Below are 17,652 nucleotides of genomic sequence, written 5' to 3'. Positions count from 1 at the left end.
GCTAATGATGCAGGTAAGATGATGCAGGTTCTGGTCCAGGCTAAAAATTAGACTAGGAGGCAGCACTACACTGTCGTTGCCAAATCTGGCAGAGCTCTGCAACTTTGATAGCAGGGCTCTGCTATGTGGCGCAACGATCGTCGGTTAGGTCTCGGTTAGGTGAGCACCTAACCAGACTCGCCGGATTCTATCGATCTTGGCGGCTGTGGAAGGCTCGCCGTTTCTACTAGCTGTCTTCTGGCGGGAATTTTGTTTTTTGAAGTCGAAGAGCTGAAGTTGGATGTGGGAAAATCAAGAGTTCTAGAACCTTTTGACCTTTTAACTGGATGACTCTGCAATTATGAATACAGTGGACTCTCGCTGTTCCAACAAAAATGTATAAATAGAAGAGTAGATTAAAATTATATTTTTATATCTCGTCTTCTAAAATTACGATAAGAAATTCGTATCGCGTATAAGCTGACGTAATTGCTCCGGTTTCCAGGAACCGGACCTGGGTCAAACATGTAAACGGAAACACGCAAAAAATATTCGATAAGAGGCTTCCTGAATGGACGAAAACGTTACGTCATCTTACGAGAACGTTACGCGCATCAAACGATGCGTATCGATTATCAGAAAACTGCGCAGTCGACTATATCGCTGGATTACGCTTATCTGTGGTGTATATTTGGAGCAGAACGGATATTTTTATAGTCGAAAACAGGAGTACTGTTCCTGAATGGTTTAATCAGATAGAAAATTATTTGCCACGGATTACGTGACGGTGTTTCTTTCGTGAAACGCGGATCCGCGGTTTCTGCCTAATCTGATCGGCAGCCACGACAGGTTCGAAAAATGGCCGCATTTTTGGCCTTCGTGGCCTCTGACTCCGAGTCACGGAACACGCATGTCCACGCTGGCTGAAACCGAATCTGCCAGATAAAGAAATAAAAATGAAAGTGGAGTATACTGGTGGAACACAGTGGTGGACAAAAGCGTTGGCACGGTACGAAATTCTGCATAGAAACAATTATTTTAAGTCGTAGGTAAAACATTTAAGTTTTAATAATCGAAAATCTCGCCATTTTGTGACAGAGTATGATGATCACGATGGTGCTTACTTTAATCAATAAGTTTTATTTAAGGAAAAGTTATGTTTTACTGTTGTGAATCGAACGTTTCATATGCAACAAGCTAATATAACCAGACTTTATGCAAAACAAAAATTTTACACCTGAATTGCAACAAACTGGATTGAACTGAAAATTCGTTTCTCTCAATAAAGATGAAACAATAATTAAAACAATTATTTTTTTGTTAAGATACACGCAAAATATGTAAACAATTATTTCATTAGTTGTAAGTAGACTCCAGATTTAGTTATGACAAAAATGGTTAAATACAAACTTCTAAAGACAATAGAGGAATTGAATAATGTTGTTATATCGTTCTGAACTTATTAAAATTATTAAGAGAGAAAATTATGCATTTTCATCTTAGTGCTGTGTTTTACAATCGACTTGGACAATTGTTATTTTGGTTTATCACCGTGCCAATACTTTTGCCGACCAGTGTGTGGCACAGCAGCAGCATCGCACGCCGATCTCGAGGAATAAAGTTTGCAAATCGTCGCTGCGGAATTTCTCGCTGCCGATCGTTCCGATAACCGGCCGGCGTTTGCCATAAGCCGCATTATCTCGGCAACGATACCGTAAAGCGATTACGTCGAGCTTTGTATCATCGAGGAGGTCTTATTCGCGACGAACGAGATCCGTCGGTGCGAGCCATCGGGAACCATCGATGATGAAAGTTCGATCGAATAACTCTCTTCGCGATCTTTTGAAAGCCGTGATTCATTTACACATTGTGTAATCCATGGTAGAATGAATTTAGAGTCTGAATATAAGAATCGGTGCGTAGTTAGCTCCTGTTTTTTTCTTCCTTTTGAGCGAGTTATGTCCGATTACCTTCGCAACACGCGGTAAAAATGATCGTCGAAGGTCTGAGCATTGATCCTTGCATCCTTTCGACACATCCTGATCTTGATTGGATTTAACATGAATTCGATCACTGTAGACGGCCGGCTGGGGCATTTTTACTGGCGTAATTTATCGACGTACTTGTTAACGTTCTCGTTAGTTGATATCCTGTTCCTGTTCGAGGTTCATAATTCCTCTCGCGTGAACCCGGATCGAATAAAATTAATCTGCGTTGTACTTCGAGCGAAAATCAGTTCTTAATGTTTGAACAAACGTTGAATATTTTTAACAACTGCTTTCGATTAAAAATTTCTGTTGTTTGTTTTCTATTTTTTGGTAGAATCCGTGACTTCATTCTCAGTTTCTATGCACTTGTGCCCGAAATGAGTACATCAAATGTAAAATAGTGAGAGCATTTCAAGATTTTAAAAACACCATTGTATTGTTCTCATAATCAGTTCAACAAAATTATTAAGTAAAGAAGCAAGTGGCTATGTAGCTACTGTGTTTTGCAATTAATACAGACAATTTTTATTTAAAATGTATATTCTATAGTGTATTCTGGTATATTCTAGTACAGTCTGGCATATTCTGGTATATTATAGTATGTGGAAGTATACTCTAGTATATTCTAGTATATTTTAGTATATTCTGGTATATTATAGTCTATTATAGTATATTCTAGTATATTTTAGTATATTCTAGTATATTCGGGTATATTTTAGTACATTCTGGCATATTCTGGTATATTATAGTATATTGAAGTATATTTTAGTATATTCTAGTATATTTTAGTATATTCTAGTATGTTCTGGTATATTCTAGTCTATTATAGTATATTGAAGTATATTCTAGTATATTCTAGTATATTTTAGTATATTCGAGTATGTTCTGGTATATTCTAGTCTATTATGGTATATTCTAGTATATTCTGGTATATTCTAGTATATTCTGGTATGTTCTAGTATTTTCTGGTACATTCTAGTATATTCTAGTATATTTCAGTACATTTTAGAGTATTCTAGTATATTCATGCAAATGAATCTATTCACGAGTCCATTCTTCGAGTTCTATTCCGCGTCTATTCATGAGTGTCTTCTACCTTGAAGAAAACTGGGAAACCCGCCGGAAAATTGATGAAACGGGTGAAGGTGTCTCACTATATAGAAACAAGCGATTAGAGTCGTCTCGCCCGCGTGTTGTTTAATTACTTTAACGAAGCGAGGTTAATTGTTTCTCTACCAGAGAGATTACCGGTGACGCATTGTCGGTGGAGGGATCGATGAAAAAGTTTCTTCCTCCTCGATCCCTGGAAAATGACGGCGATGCTCGAGTTTCTTAATCAAAGTCTTACGGGCTGAGCTAAGAGACACGGTCACTGTTTTACATTAGAGTGTCACGGGTGAAATAACGTTACGGCCGAACTGAGCTAATCGACTGTCGATCGCCGATTATTTCTACCCCATTACGCGATCTAAGAGAATCGGGCGATACTTCATTGGCACGGTACCTGTTCCATAGGCGATTCGATTATAACCGATGATCTAAATATCGAGGTTGGCACAGGTGTCTTATATCGAAGAAGGTGCGTGCAATTGTTTTCTGGGAATGCGTGAGACAATGAAGAATTCTGTTCCAGGTACGATGAAGTCAATAATCTGAATCACATACACTGTCGATTGTTCTATATTCTTTGAAGACAAATTACATGCTGTAGATTAACAAAGAAGAATACATCGGGGAATGTTGACCACAGAAATTTTGCTATATTTTTAACAATCGGATGATTAGGTGATTTATGATGCATTTTAAATTTGTTCTCAGTGACATTTTAGCATTTTCTCGAAACAAATAAATTCTAATTGATATTCTACATTTGGAAAAACTAGTGGAAGCAACATTTCACTATGGATCCGAGGGTTGAAATATGAAATAAATAAAATATTTGTCCAAGTAATCTATAAAACAAAAATGGGTGCAGTATTATCCTGAGATCTTTTGAGTAATTATTGTCGGGGAATGTACATGGGTTAAAAAAATCGTCACCAGACCAGTAGAGGGTTAAAATTTCACGTTATCGCGCGTCTAATCACTATAAATCACAATCTAGAGATTGAGAAAGAGTATTGAATAGCCGAGGGATTAAATTCGTCATACTTCAAATGAAGTCGAAGGTCGAAGGTTACTCTCTAAAACCTTGAAGCTTCGAAATATGACTACTGGTGTTGGAACGCCGGTCTGGATTCCTGTACACACTTTGTCACCAAACGAATAATCGAGGAGTGAATAACATTGATTCGATTCTATATACGTAGGGTTAAGAGGGTATTATACGGGCCAGAGAAGGCTCGCTGTGTCCTTGACATAATTAACTGAAGTTGTAGGTGGACTATGTTTCGACACGCTCGCATTGGTCCTGTTTATTGTCTCACGCACGTGTCCTTTCGTGTTCGATCCTGCCCTGATCTATATATTTTTAAGAGCCCTGATCGTTCGTGTATCGAGGAAAAAATACCGTGAAAAGGTAAATGATACTTCACTTCGTACTACAATAGAATCATTTATTATTTCACTTATTCAAATTTGTGAGAAGCTTCTTCAAAAATGTTAGTAATTCAAGAGACACTGTTAATGTCCCGTGTTGATCAGGCATAAATACTTTGTTCATTCAAGTCAACATTGTTTTAAAATTATTTTTATTGGTTCACTAGCTTTGAAGTCACTCTACATTTTCACAGTAAAAACGTCACAACACTAATTTAACCTTTCAACAATTATTCGCCGGGAAACGACGTAGCTCAAAATATATTTATAAAAGAAAATTATAATAATAAATAAATAAATGGTGCAAAATGCTAGAAATTATTTTAAATGGTACAAGTTATTTTACATTTCTAAGTTGGTTGTATATAATAAAAAAAAATGGCAATTTCAGGTAATTTTAAAATGACCCTCCTGTAAAATTTCCTTTTTTCCGACTTACGTCACTTTCCTGACGAATCAAGGATTTTCGTGGATTTCAAGAACTGTGCGAGTTAGTATTCTACACTCGATTCGGATTGTCGTTTCCATTAGAAAGTATAATGCACTGTTTTCTGAGTTTTCCTTCTAGGTTCCTTGTCATCGAAATAACAGCTCGGTCGTATCATTCCCCGACGATTAATGGATAGGAAGAATTCCCAACGTCCGAAGGACTTTCGCTGAATGGCCAGTTACTTGCAATAGAAAATTGCGAAATACGTGGTTTCAAGGGTGGGAATAAGCTTCGTTTCTTCCACAGATGGAGGTGGGTGTCGCCGACGCTCGAAAAGGGACTCGACGGTGAGTAATTACAGACGTTAATATTAGATGCTTCAAATTCAGTGAATTCTACCGTTTTCCGAGCAGCATTTCAGCCTGAACGTCTCACTATAATGTACCCGATCTTCTTCCCTGAAAATGCTTCTCAATTTTTCTGTCACAAAAAGTACTTGAACCCGTTGAAGTATTAGAATTATTGAAAATGTAGTTCCGCTTAGTAAAATTTCCTTTCGCAAACGTCCTTTTTAACACTAGATTTACGGGACCCGTGAAAATGGCGGATTCTAATACTTTTAATTAACGAATATTGAGATTGTAAAGGTGCATCCACGAGGAACTATTTAACAAATTGATTTCTTTGGGTATATATTAATAAAAACATTCACGTTATTTTTATAAAGTAATGTAAAATAGTGATTTTTAGTGCTCCGTAAACCTATTGTTAAAGAATCTGTATAGTACCGTGCAGGATGCGGAATACGAAGATTGATAATTGATGTACTGTTATAAAGTCAAGGATCTAGCTTAATCTATATCATTCTTCCTGCAATTAACGAAAGAAATAAACATCGATTTCTATTTGTGTGGGAGTGCGGCAATACGCGTTTAATTAGCTTCCACGGCGTCCTTCGACAATCAAAGGAAACGCGCCGATGAAAAAAGTAGAAACGGAAGCAGCCGGCCATTATGACTTGCGTGTTTCGTACGGCACCGTTCGAGGTACCGGAAGCAAAGAAGAGCCTTCGAACTGAATTTCTGAATAACATTGATCTTCACGGTGAAAAGTGTGTTGCCGCGATTCTCACGGTTCGTCTGGCCTACGCGACGCGACGCGACGCGACACGACGAGGAGGCCCGTAGAACTTTTCTGCGGGCAGCAAACGGGTTTCAACTTATCTGCCGAAGGTCTGGGTTAGGTCTCACCGAGAGGGCGGCCTTGCCGATTTGACAATGTCGATACAATGCGATCAATCGGGTTACCGAAACGAGGACACATTTTAAAATCTGGCGCCAGCGAGCGTTGCATCACCAGACGCTCGTTCCGCGTGTAGTCGGACGCTCGGCAGACAGCTCCAATTCCGCTACAATAGTTCCGAAATACTAATCCTAATCGACCTGTCCCGGCCGATCTATTGTTCGGTTCAATCGCGCTATTCACTCGGAGATTTAGAGTTCGTTACGATATATGATCGCATTGTTCGCTTGCCGTTGCGTTAACCAAATCATCTTACCGCTTTTTCCTTTCCATCTGTTATAATACTTTGTTATTATGTAATACGTGATTGATTGGATAAACTCTCTAGCGCTGGTGCCAGATTAGAGCATTAGGGTACCGATAAGTAATCAATTATTTGCAAACAATTTGTTTTGCCTTTGGTTCTGTACCGATCGTTGAAACACGTATTCTTTTACAGTTTTCGGTAAAGCAACCTGTATTCAAAATATTCTCGTAATTTTTTTTTTACAACCCTGTAATAAAATGGCGGCGTCCATACCTCCCGAGGATCATATTGAAAATTTGCTGGAAAGATGGCAAACTGTCCTTGATAATGATGGAGATTATATAATAAATTTTAAGAAAGTTGAGAAGTATAAGAAATCAAAATTTACTGGAAAGTTTGTTTTAGATTCGAAAATAATTGATTACTTATGCGTCCCCCTACTATGTTATATTGCGAATATATTAATTGCTCGTGGTAATATGGAACAGCAATTACAGAGTCTAGACACTGTCTGTTACGTATAATTTTATGCTTACCGTCATACAATTTTTTCGCGCAAAACTGTCCCGCTCCGATAAGCGACAGGAACGGTAATTTTCGAACTATGGTGCGCATTCTCTTTTCATATGTCATTTCGCTTCATTGCACCCACTTTTTGCGACTATTACCTCCGGCTGTTTTGTTACATTCGTAGCCCGCAGCGTCGCCGAACTCGAACGGTAATTAAAAGCTTGAAAAATAGCGTGCAACGGAACCAATATACCCATAACTGCGACACCATTCGTGCAATAGGAAGAATAATCATTTTATTCGTAAAGAATTTGTCCAATCGTGCTTAATATTCTTGTTTCAATTTATTTTATGCAGTTACTAAAACTGCATAAAACTCGCAATATGGTAATATCTGTTGTTGTTAACAATTCATTTTGTATATTTCCATAATTCAAAACAAAGAAGGTTAACGCTTAAATCTTTAGTACTAAAAATACCGAGCACTATTCGCTACTGGTAGACATTTATAATAATCACAAAATTTATTTCATTGAAATATCCCACGATTTTTATTATATGTGCTCGAATAAAGAAGTTTAGTCAAAAATTTCTCATGGAAACATTTTTGCGAATTCAATAACAAAATAAAAAGTTACAGGTCATTTTGGTCCATCCGGTAGTTCTAGTGTTAGTCCGGTAACGAAACGTTTAATTTCGTTTAAAAAATAGTTAGGATCAGCACGTTTATGCGCGCAATTTCAGCGTAGACTGCGTCGAAATTTCTGTCGTTGGAGAATCAGTCTAGAAACGTCGGAAGGCGGGGGTGTAACGTCTTGAATCGCTCCAGGGCGAAACCATACTTTCGCTCTGGTGGCCAGCGGCACTGTTAGGCCAATTCGTGTTATAACAGGATAAACAGAATCGACCCGTACACGCGTCTAACGTGCCAGCGTTCTGTGTCTCGGGCCAAGAAATTAACGACCGTTTAAGCAAGACTAATTTCAGCTCTCCTAACTGTAATAAACAACTTTCTGCGCCGGCGATGTTGATTATTTTTATGTAATCTGGAAAGCCGCTCTAGGAAATTGCCACAACTAACTCATGCTTGTTGACACAGCGCTAAACTGTTCTAGTCACCTCTTTTTTCGTCGAATCTCATTCTCGCGGACTTTGAAATTGTTTCTATAAAATATTTAGCTCCCATACGTTCCCCAGAAGTAGCTACAAGAAATAGTAATAAAATTTTACCAAATTATATCATATTTTCAAGAGATACATTTTACAATGCGAGTATTTTGCTAAAATAAGAAAATGGGTTGAATTCTTAGTCTGAGAAATTAACAGTGAATTAAATAAAATTAACACTGAACCTACCACGGTCAAAATGACCGGTTTTATATTTTACAATTATTGAAACTGTAGAAATTCATTTATGGAAAATAGCGGAATAAATTTCCTTGTCCAAGCAAATTATATTGAAAATTGCGTACAATTTTAATAAATATCGGTGTGGTTCTGAATCATCCTTATTGTTTACAGCAAAAGCAAGATCACCGTGACACCTCGGCTGAATAAACTCATTATGGGATGACGGTGCAGATCATGCGACTTGCCCACCGCGGTGGTCATTTGCTCCATTTTTATTATTTCGCAGAACGGAGATGTAAAAGGAATTTGAAATCTGTTCCAGGAAATACTATACAGCATGGAGTAGACTAAATGCGCCTAAGGTGTCTATTGAATAAGTCACCTGGATCGCATGCTAGTCGGATCCGTAACGACAGGCGCATAGTTGACGGTGGTGCTCTGCGAAGCATGCAGCCTGACCGTGGTGATGGTTGAACCATGACGATCAAGTGTACCATACTGGATCAGGGAGATCGTAGACTGTAACCTAATGATCCATTTGATCCAGCGTTTGTTTACAATGTATCATTCATTGTCATGGAGATCTGCATTGATTACTCACGACTGTTGTATCGGTTTTAAAAATCTAGTAGTCGTAGGTCAGGAATTCTGAATCAATTTTTCAATTTTTTCACTTTTAACACTAGATTTACGGGACATGTTAAAATTACGGGTTCCAAATTAATTAATTTACAATTATAGGAATTGTAAAAGTATATTTACAGGAAATTTGTTCAATACATTTATTCCTTGGATTACATATTATGGTGAAAGCCTATGAAAGTCTGGGTAAATATCTTCTTGTTATTTTTATAAAATAATAAAAAATAGTCTCTTTTAGTGCTCCGCAAACCTAGTGTTAAATTCAAGATCAGGTTATTACAACAGACTAAAGTCTACAATGTTTTGTATAAGGTAGGACAAAAATCTATTAAACTTTTTTAAAACTGTAATTAAAGTAACTAAGAAACAATAGTTCCTAAAAATTGGTTCAACATTGTTCTTGTAAGTGCTCACAAGTATCTTTGCAATTCGTTATTCGGCTTTCACCATTTTCCCGTAACCATTGTTCCCTCGGTGCTTCCTCCGCTCTGTGAAATAATCGATACTTGTACCTCATGAATTATGCAAATGTACGAATCTTGCTGTGTACTGTTCCAAGTGGACCGTTTGATTAATTATCCCCCACAGGTATAAATTATTCCATCAACCCTCCGTGCACTCAATTGTTTTATATATATTTCTTACATTCTTTAATTGAAAACTGTTTCAGCAGTACATAGAGCAAGCGTGAGCGACTGTCAACTGTAATCGAAGATTGTTATATATTAATTATAATATTTACTAATAGATTTTTCCTATCCTAAAGATATAAGATGTATACAAAAATTCCAAACTATCGAATATCGACTAATAGAAAATTCATAGAAAATTTCCAATCGTGACATTTTGCCAAAAGATCAACTGTCTCATATCGACTTATGTTGAATGCTTATTGCTTTCTAAATATCCATCAACCTCGAAAATTAAAAAATTAATAAAATTTAATAAACACCATTACTGTAATAAACGGTCAAAGTTGGAAGTTTTGAAGATAGCCTTTCTCATGGAAAAGAGAAGAGATGCCCTGACGATCCTTTTTAATATTTTCCTTCCAATTTTTTTTTAATGAAAAAAGGAAGCTTCTTTAAGCTGCAAATTACCATGGTCGATGAAAAATTACTATTCATAATGTATTAAACATGTTACGCCAAATGCAATGTAGACAATTTTCAAAATTCTTAAGACTTCGCAAGGAATATCTTCTGTATCATACGAGATCATGGAATTTTACAAAATGGAGTATTTACAGCATACTTTCTTCTACACGATCATGCAAGAATTATTTCCCATCTCGTCCCATATCACGAGTTATTATTGTTTAAAGTCGCCCGCGTCCGTGCGGCTATGCGCATAGGTCCTCGGACACCTCAGTATACTTTGTCCATTAGTTCAGTATATCTTCTAAGACAGAAGAGATCGTGGAATTTTACAAAATGGAATATGTTCAGCACACTTTCTTCTATATAATCGTGCAAGAATTATTTCCAATCTCGTCCAATATCACAAGTTATTATTGTTTAAAGTCTAAAGGGTTCTTCGTCGGGACTCTTTGACGACTAAAAAACACTTTAGGCACTAAACCAAATTTTATTTAAAAAGGGATTTTTCAAAAATTTAGAGTTACGATATATTTACTAAGCTGGATGTGTTTCTAAAAGTTGTTAAGTTTGTAAATATATTGAGCCCACTGTGCGGCGGCGTGGAAAATAAAGAACAGGATTTCTAGGCGATCGATTCACGAAGAGATACTCGTGACTTACTAGGGAATGATTCACAACATCGTTTGCACTAGACTTTGGACAAGTTTACGGATAAGGCCAGCGAACCCGTCGAGTGTCTCAGCTGATACACTGATTTGTACGTGGCTTGTACCTACACGTGCTTGTTGCGCGCAAGTTCGCAATACAGGTTCGCGTAGAACGTGAGTTCGTAATATACAGGTTGTGTTGCGGGATCGACACGTGTTTTAACAGTTTGCGAAACGATTTCTGCGAGTTTCGTTTTACTTCCTCGAGCTTCATAACCCTCGCTAATTGATACTCTCGGCCACCGACCCTTTGGAAAACAGTTCGAGTCGTTTCGGAGCAATTCTCCATTGCTGGATTTGCATCTGCCCAAACATTTGATTCTGTTTGTTACAAACACAATTTCAGTGGTATTATTTGATTCAGTATATTTACCGAAAACGGCGCTATGGTGGGGGTATTTAACACTACTATTTTAACATTACTATTTTTAACCCTTAGCACTCGAATGGCGACTAAACATTGCTGTAATTTCTTTGTATTTCTTTGTATAGCATGAAAAATATATACTTTTTGGAGTTAAAATGGCTTCGAGTGCGAAGGGTTAATTTACGATTATTGAGATTGCAATGATTGTAAGGAATTATCCAACAAATTTATTTCCTTGGGTATATCTTATTTAAAAACCGACGAATAATTTGGACAGACAAATTCTTGCTATATTTATAAAGTAATATAAAACGGTCGCTCTCAGTACCCCGTAAACCTAATGTTTAAATATTTTCACTGTTTTGCATCCGATCCATTCACAAAATCCGCAGTCTAATTACAATACACGATAATGAACCCCGTTCCGTCGTTTCCCCTGGAAGTGATCATTCGAACAAAATCCATTGACCATGGTGGGTATGTTGCAACAATCCGCGGAATGCGAATCGGCAAAAACATGATTCGACGAAGGCGGGAAAATGGGAAAACCGAATGTAAGTGCAACCGAACCAGTTTCCCTAAGGAAGAACTTATAGCAACAAAGGGTGGAAACTCCTGAGAGGAAGAAAGTGCTGTTACGGCGTTTGCTGTTTCGCTTGTACAACAATCGTCGTTCGAACACGATTACATTATCAATTGCTTGTCACCGTCGGATCCTGGAAAGCCCCAAGAGAGATCCTCCCCCGATAGATCAACCGGACACGGCACTGCGTCATTTTGACCGGCGGGTACGAGTTCACTCTCGTTCCAGGACGTTCATTCTTTCTAAACGAGGACCAATGGGGGACGGGTGTGACGCGAGCCAACTTTCTTTCCTGCCTATTTCGCTCATTGAAAACTGGACTCTTTCCGCGTTGCTTTATTTTATTTTCATTTCCTTTGTGCCGGACCCGAACCCGGACCACGCCGGCGCGGGCTGACGTCAATTAAGTGCGCGGGAGCTCTTATGCTTCCCACTCGCGGACGTCTTTCACGTAATGCCAGGGGAACCGGTGATTTATAAAAGTAGTCAGAATTGAAACTGATCGCGCGAAGAAAAAGCGGCGTCGTGGTGAAAGAATTGCTCGTGATAGATCGTATCGGGCCTCGATCACTTTTCAGACATGACACACCAGATAAAACGCTGGGCTCGTTCAGTTTGACGAGATGCTGTCGAACTGTGCTTTCATCTTCGAAACATTCAATATTTTGTACCAGGGTTGGGCACATTTCATGAATTCAAATTTATTGCTAATTTCTCGAAACACTTACATAGAGTCAGTCCCGTAAGTATTCGTTCGCTCTTAAAAATCGCATAACTTTGTCAATGTTGGACTATAGTACTTGAATTTTCTTGAGAAGTTAGAACAATTGGATCGCTACATAAAGTGAAAACATTTTTTTTAAATATACTAAAGTATTTTAAAATATACTAAAATATACGAAAATACTGAAAGTTGTATTTTGCAACTTTTTTATATGGACTTGGAAAATTTAGAAAGTACGATTTTGAGATCTGTATGAATTATACATGTTCTGAAAATTTCGGTCAACGTTGCAATGTGCTGCAAATGTTCCAAATGCTCACATAAGGGCGAAATTCCCCGAGAAGGTCAAAATTCTGTGACTTTCGCCCTTAAGTTTTCTCAGCGCAATGTTGACCGAGTTAGATGAAATATTCAGAATATTTATAATTGATACAAATGTACGAAACGTACTCTTTAAATTTTTAATATAAGCTCGCATAAAGAAGTTGCAAAATACAACTTTTAGTACTTTCTCTGCACTTTCGACCAATTGCAATTTTAATCAAACATTTTTTTCACGTTATGTAATGATCTAATTGTTCTAACTTCTCAAAAAAAAATTCAAGTAGCATAGTCCAATATTGACAAAGTTATGCGATTTTTAAGAGCGTACGAATACTTATATGACTGACTGTATATGAAAACTTATTTTTAACACTAGAACTATCAAGCACTATATGCAACTGCAATACATTGGCTTATAATAACAACAAAATTGCATTTGTTTAGATTTCGTATCAGTCTTCTTTTAATATCTATTTCAATAGAGAAGTTCGTTAAAAAATTTTAATGAAATTTGAAGACTTTTGTCTTCTGATAAATAGCTGTCATTTTCGTTATGGTACGGCATGTTTACACAAAGATGTAAACACGAATTTCAATTATTCACTAAATAATCTATAGGCTATAAGAATATATAATAAATAAAATTGAAATTAATAACAGTCATGTTAATTCAACTAAACTTCATTTTTACCTGTTTCCACTAACTGTCCACTTATTTTTGTCCCTGACTGTATTTGTAATTTCAATATTTCTAAAAGAAAAAATTAGGAGCGAGTCATTTTGACTCATCCGGTAGTTCTAGTGTTAATTACTCTAAATTCTTATTATTATTTTCATGAATGATTCTGCACACAGTATTAAAGACGAAGAGGTTTCTAAATTCCTTACAGAAAAGAAAGTCAAGGTTCTTGATTATTCGAATAAATTATTCGAACAATAATAGTTGATATAATATATTATCTTATGTATTTTATTACATCTAGTAAGATTGTAGTTACATGTACTTTAGATTATTTCGTTACTTGGAATTTATTTTAAGATGATCGTGAGTTCTTTTCTTATTAGATTAAAAAGAAAACTGAACGCTGAATAAAAACTTCCTTTACTAAAAGATGAGAAATACCATACGACACTTGCCTGATCACTTCTCTCGATTACTTTCCTTGGGGGCATCTAAAAACGAAGATTATGCATACCATCTGCAATATCGGAAGACATAAGGAATCACATTGTTGGAACCTGCAATGATATAACTCCGGAAATACTTGAATTTGCGTCACTAGTTCTCATTGATTGTTAACGCAGCTGTATTGAATACTACGAAGAGCGTCACGTAAATTAAAAAGCAATCAAAGAATGTCTCAGCAATGATTAGGTTTTAGTCAACACTCGATACCGGTTCTGCTAGCAAGATCAAACAGTGCATAATATAAGAAACTCAAGATCATCTTTGGAAATCTTGAAAATTTTACGTTGAAAAATCACAAAAAAAGAATCGTGTACCACATTTCAGATAATATTTTCTATTGTAGTGTTTGAGAACAAAGAAAAGGTTTCATTTCAGCCGTTTCAATTTTTGCCAGCATGGCGACTATCCAACAGTGAATAACTCTCCGATTTTTTAATATTTTGCTCTGAAAAAAAATGGAAAATAAAGTTAAGGGTTATATTAATATTACTGTGAATTTTTGCCAGCATGGCGACTATCCAACAGTGAATAACTATGCAATTTTTTAATATTTTGTTCCGGAAATAATGGAGAATCAAGTTAAGGGTTATATTAATATTACTGTGAATTTTTGCCAGCATGGCGACTATCCAACAGTGAATAACTCTGCAATTTTTTAATATTTGGCTCTGAAGAAAATGGAGAATCAAGTTAAGGGTTATATTAATGTCACTGTGAAGAACCGGAATCTTTCATTTATTAATTATTATTAAAAAAAGATTTTCGTGTGCACATCACATTTTCAGAGAGAGCATCTCGGGAACGGAATATTTTCTAAAAGAAAAAAAATGAAACGGGCAGACGACATATCAGAAGCGGAGTCTCCTATTCGCAGCGCAGCTCGGCGGATTCGGATATGGTGAGAACGTTGCCGTGAAATTTATGCTTGTGCTCATGGCACCGCCGAAACCATCCCGCAGCTGTAGAAATGGGGTGTCATGGCGCACGTGTGACGCAATTCTGGAGAAAGTACGGGCAGAACATGGTCCTACGAACCGACCTGCCCGGGTGCTACCAGCCTGGCCCGGTATTGAAACGCGAAAAAAGGCGAGCTGCGTTCGAAGGTGGATCACGAATCGATTACGTAAAACGGTTTCAAACGGACTGCGCTTGACGACGATTTATAATAAGGCGGAGTTATGCCGCATCGTAAATGGAGCTGTCCCGACGAGTAATTGAACCCCGAAAGCATACAGAAAATGATACAGATATTACGTACACGTACTTACCACGTTCACGTCCACGTTCTGAGTGGACCGATAACGTGTCGGCGTTACGTGCCGCCTCTCAAATACGAGCTGCACACATGGGCAGCGTACTGCTTATTAAAGTTGCACAAATTGGCAGGCTATTTATTTATTCAAACTGCACAAACTGACAGCTTACTATTTAGGTGTTAGATTTGCACAAATCGGCAGCTTACTGCTTATTAAAGTTGCACAAATCTGCAGGCTACTTATTTATTAAAACTGCACAAACTGGCAGCTTACCAGTTGTTAGATCTGCACAAATAGGAATGTTATTTATTTATTAAAACTGTACAAACTGGCAGCTTACTATTTGTTAGATCTGCACTAATTGGTAGGTTATTTATTTATTAAAACTGCACAAACTGGCAGCTTACTATTTAGGTATTAGATCTGCACAAATCGACAGCTTGCTATTTATTAAAGTTGCACAAATTGACAGGTTGTTTAATTATTAAAACTGCACAAATCGGCAGCTTGCTATTTATTAAAGTTGCACAAATTGACAGGTTGTTTAATTATTAAAACTGCACAAACTGGCAGTATACTATTTAAGTATTAGATTTGCACAAATTGGCAGCTTACTATTTATTAAAGTTGCGCAAATCGGCAGGTTATTTATTCATTAATACTACACAAATTGGCAGCTTACTATTTACGTATTACATTTGCACAAATCGGCAGCTTGCTATTTATTAAAGTTGCACAAATTGACAGCTTACTATTTATTATAGCCGCCGTAGAAGCCTCATAATCATCGATGCCAGATTTTTATATTTGCCATCAATGAGACCATAATAGTGCTTCAGTGATATATGTATACAATAAAACCGTTTCCAGTAACAAATCTCTAATAGCTTAATACAATTATGGAACAACAAATGTATTTCAAACATTTCATTTCGAGCGAACAAATTTTTATTTCTGCGTCATTATATTTCATAGATACAGAGTATAATGCGTTTGTAAAAATAACGAGGACTACTAGGATTAATACATTATTATCGGTAGCGTACCATAGAACCACAGTTTCATTATCAAGTGTACACATGTGATTCCCGATAGCATAACTTATCATTATCTCCGTAGAAAAATGTACACTCCTCGCCAGGCATTTTTACTGTATTAAATGCTTGAAATTCGCGCGACAGTGTCGAATGGCATTACTATAATAACTGTGAAAGTGTCGCCGCGTTTTCTTTCTCCTTCTTCGCGGAGAGACAATGAAAGAAGAAATTCTCGGCGTTACATCAGGACATTCTGCGATGATGAGACCCAATAATTTCGCAACGTCGTCCTTCGGGTACCGGAGCACCGTTATGAAAAAAAATGACTGATTAAAAAGAAGAAAAAAACACCGTTGTCCTTCCTCTTCAAACCTAATTGCTTCCTTTTAGCCGGGGACCTTGCACAGATGAAATTGCAACGACGACCTGTTCGAATTGCGAAACCGCGAGGTTGCTTTTAATGCGTGCCTGTCCTACGAATTCGCAATCATCCGTAAGTGAGATTTGTCTAATTAGATCTGCCGTTTTCTAGCACGGTGTTAGCTTACCGGGATACTGATCGATCATCTCTCCGATGATCGGCGATTAGGTAAACGCGCCGCAGGCTCTCGCAGGAGTTTAATTTCAAAGGATTCCTTTTCATTTTTCTCCGGTGAATGCAATTAACCTTCGTACACGTTCCGCAAAGTGGTACGTAATGCGTGACATTTCAGAAATTCACGCAGAAATTTCCCATACCCATTGTACCCGAAACATGATGTACACATTCGAATTTAACGCGTGTTCCAAAATTCGAAGATTTTTAATTCGACTTTTAACTGTGCACATTGTTTCTCTCTAGAATTGTTACATATTCCATAATGTACAGGAAAGTAAAGAAACATGCAAAGAAAATCGATTATTTCTTTTATTAAGTACTTTTATTAACTAAAATCTGAAAAAAATTAAAAACATTGCTTTCGACAATAGCTCACTGCTGAATTTATATGAAACTGGTGTCTCTAAAACTTTTATGAGAAATATACATTTTTTCAATTTTTTGGAGCTTCTCAATTCTTTTAGACATGTTTCCCTAATCCAAAAAAATACAGGTTAGTAACTATAATAAGACACAACTGCGCAAAATGCCGTTCCATTCGGACGTCAAACTTGATTATGTTTAACTTTCCATCATAAACTAACATATGTAATATCAACCTAACCATTTTACATCGATTTTACAGCAATATAAATCAATACAAATTATTTTAGATTGCTATAGTGCTTACCGCTTGACTGGTTCCAAGGGGGGTCCCCCCAGTGGTGGGGATAAAATTTGGACAGTTACGGTAGACACCTCTGCGACAGTTACGAAGACATTACTGTATCGTTCTACATAT

This window comes from Halictus rubicundus, chromosome 1 (assembly GCF_050948215.1).
Source record: "Halictus rubicundus isolate RS-2024b chromosome 1, iyHalRubi1_principal, whole genome shotgun sequence".
NCBI lineage: Eukaryota > Metazoa > Arthropoda > Insecta > Hymenoptera > Halictidae > Halictus > Halictus rubicundus.
This window is presented reverse-complemented; position numbering follows the sequence as displayed.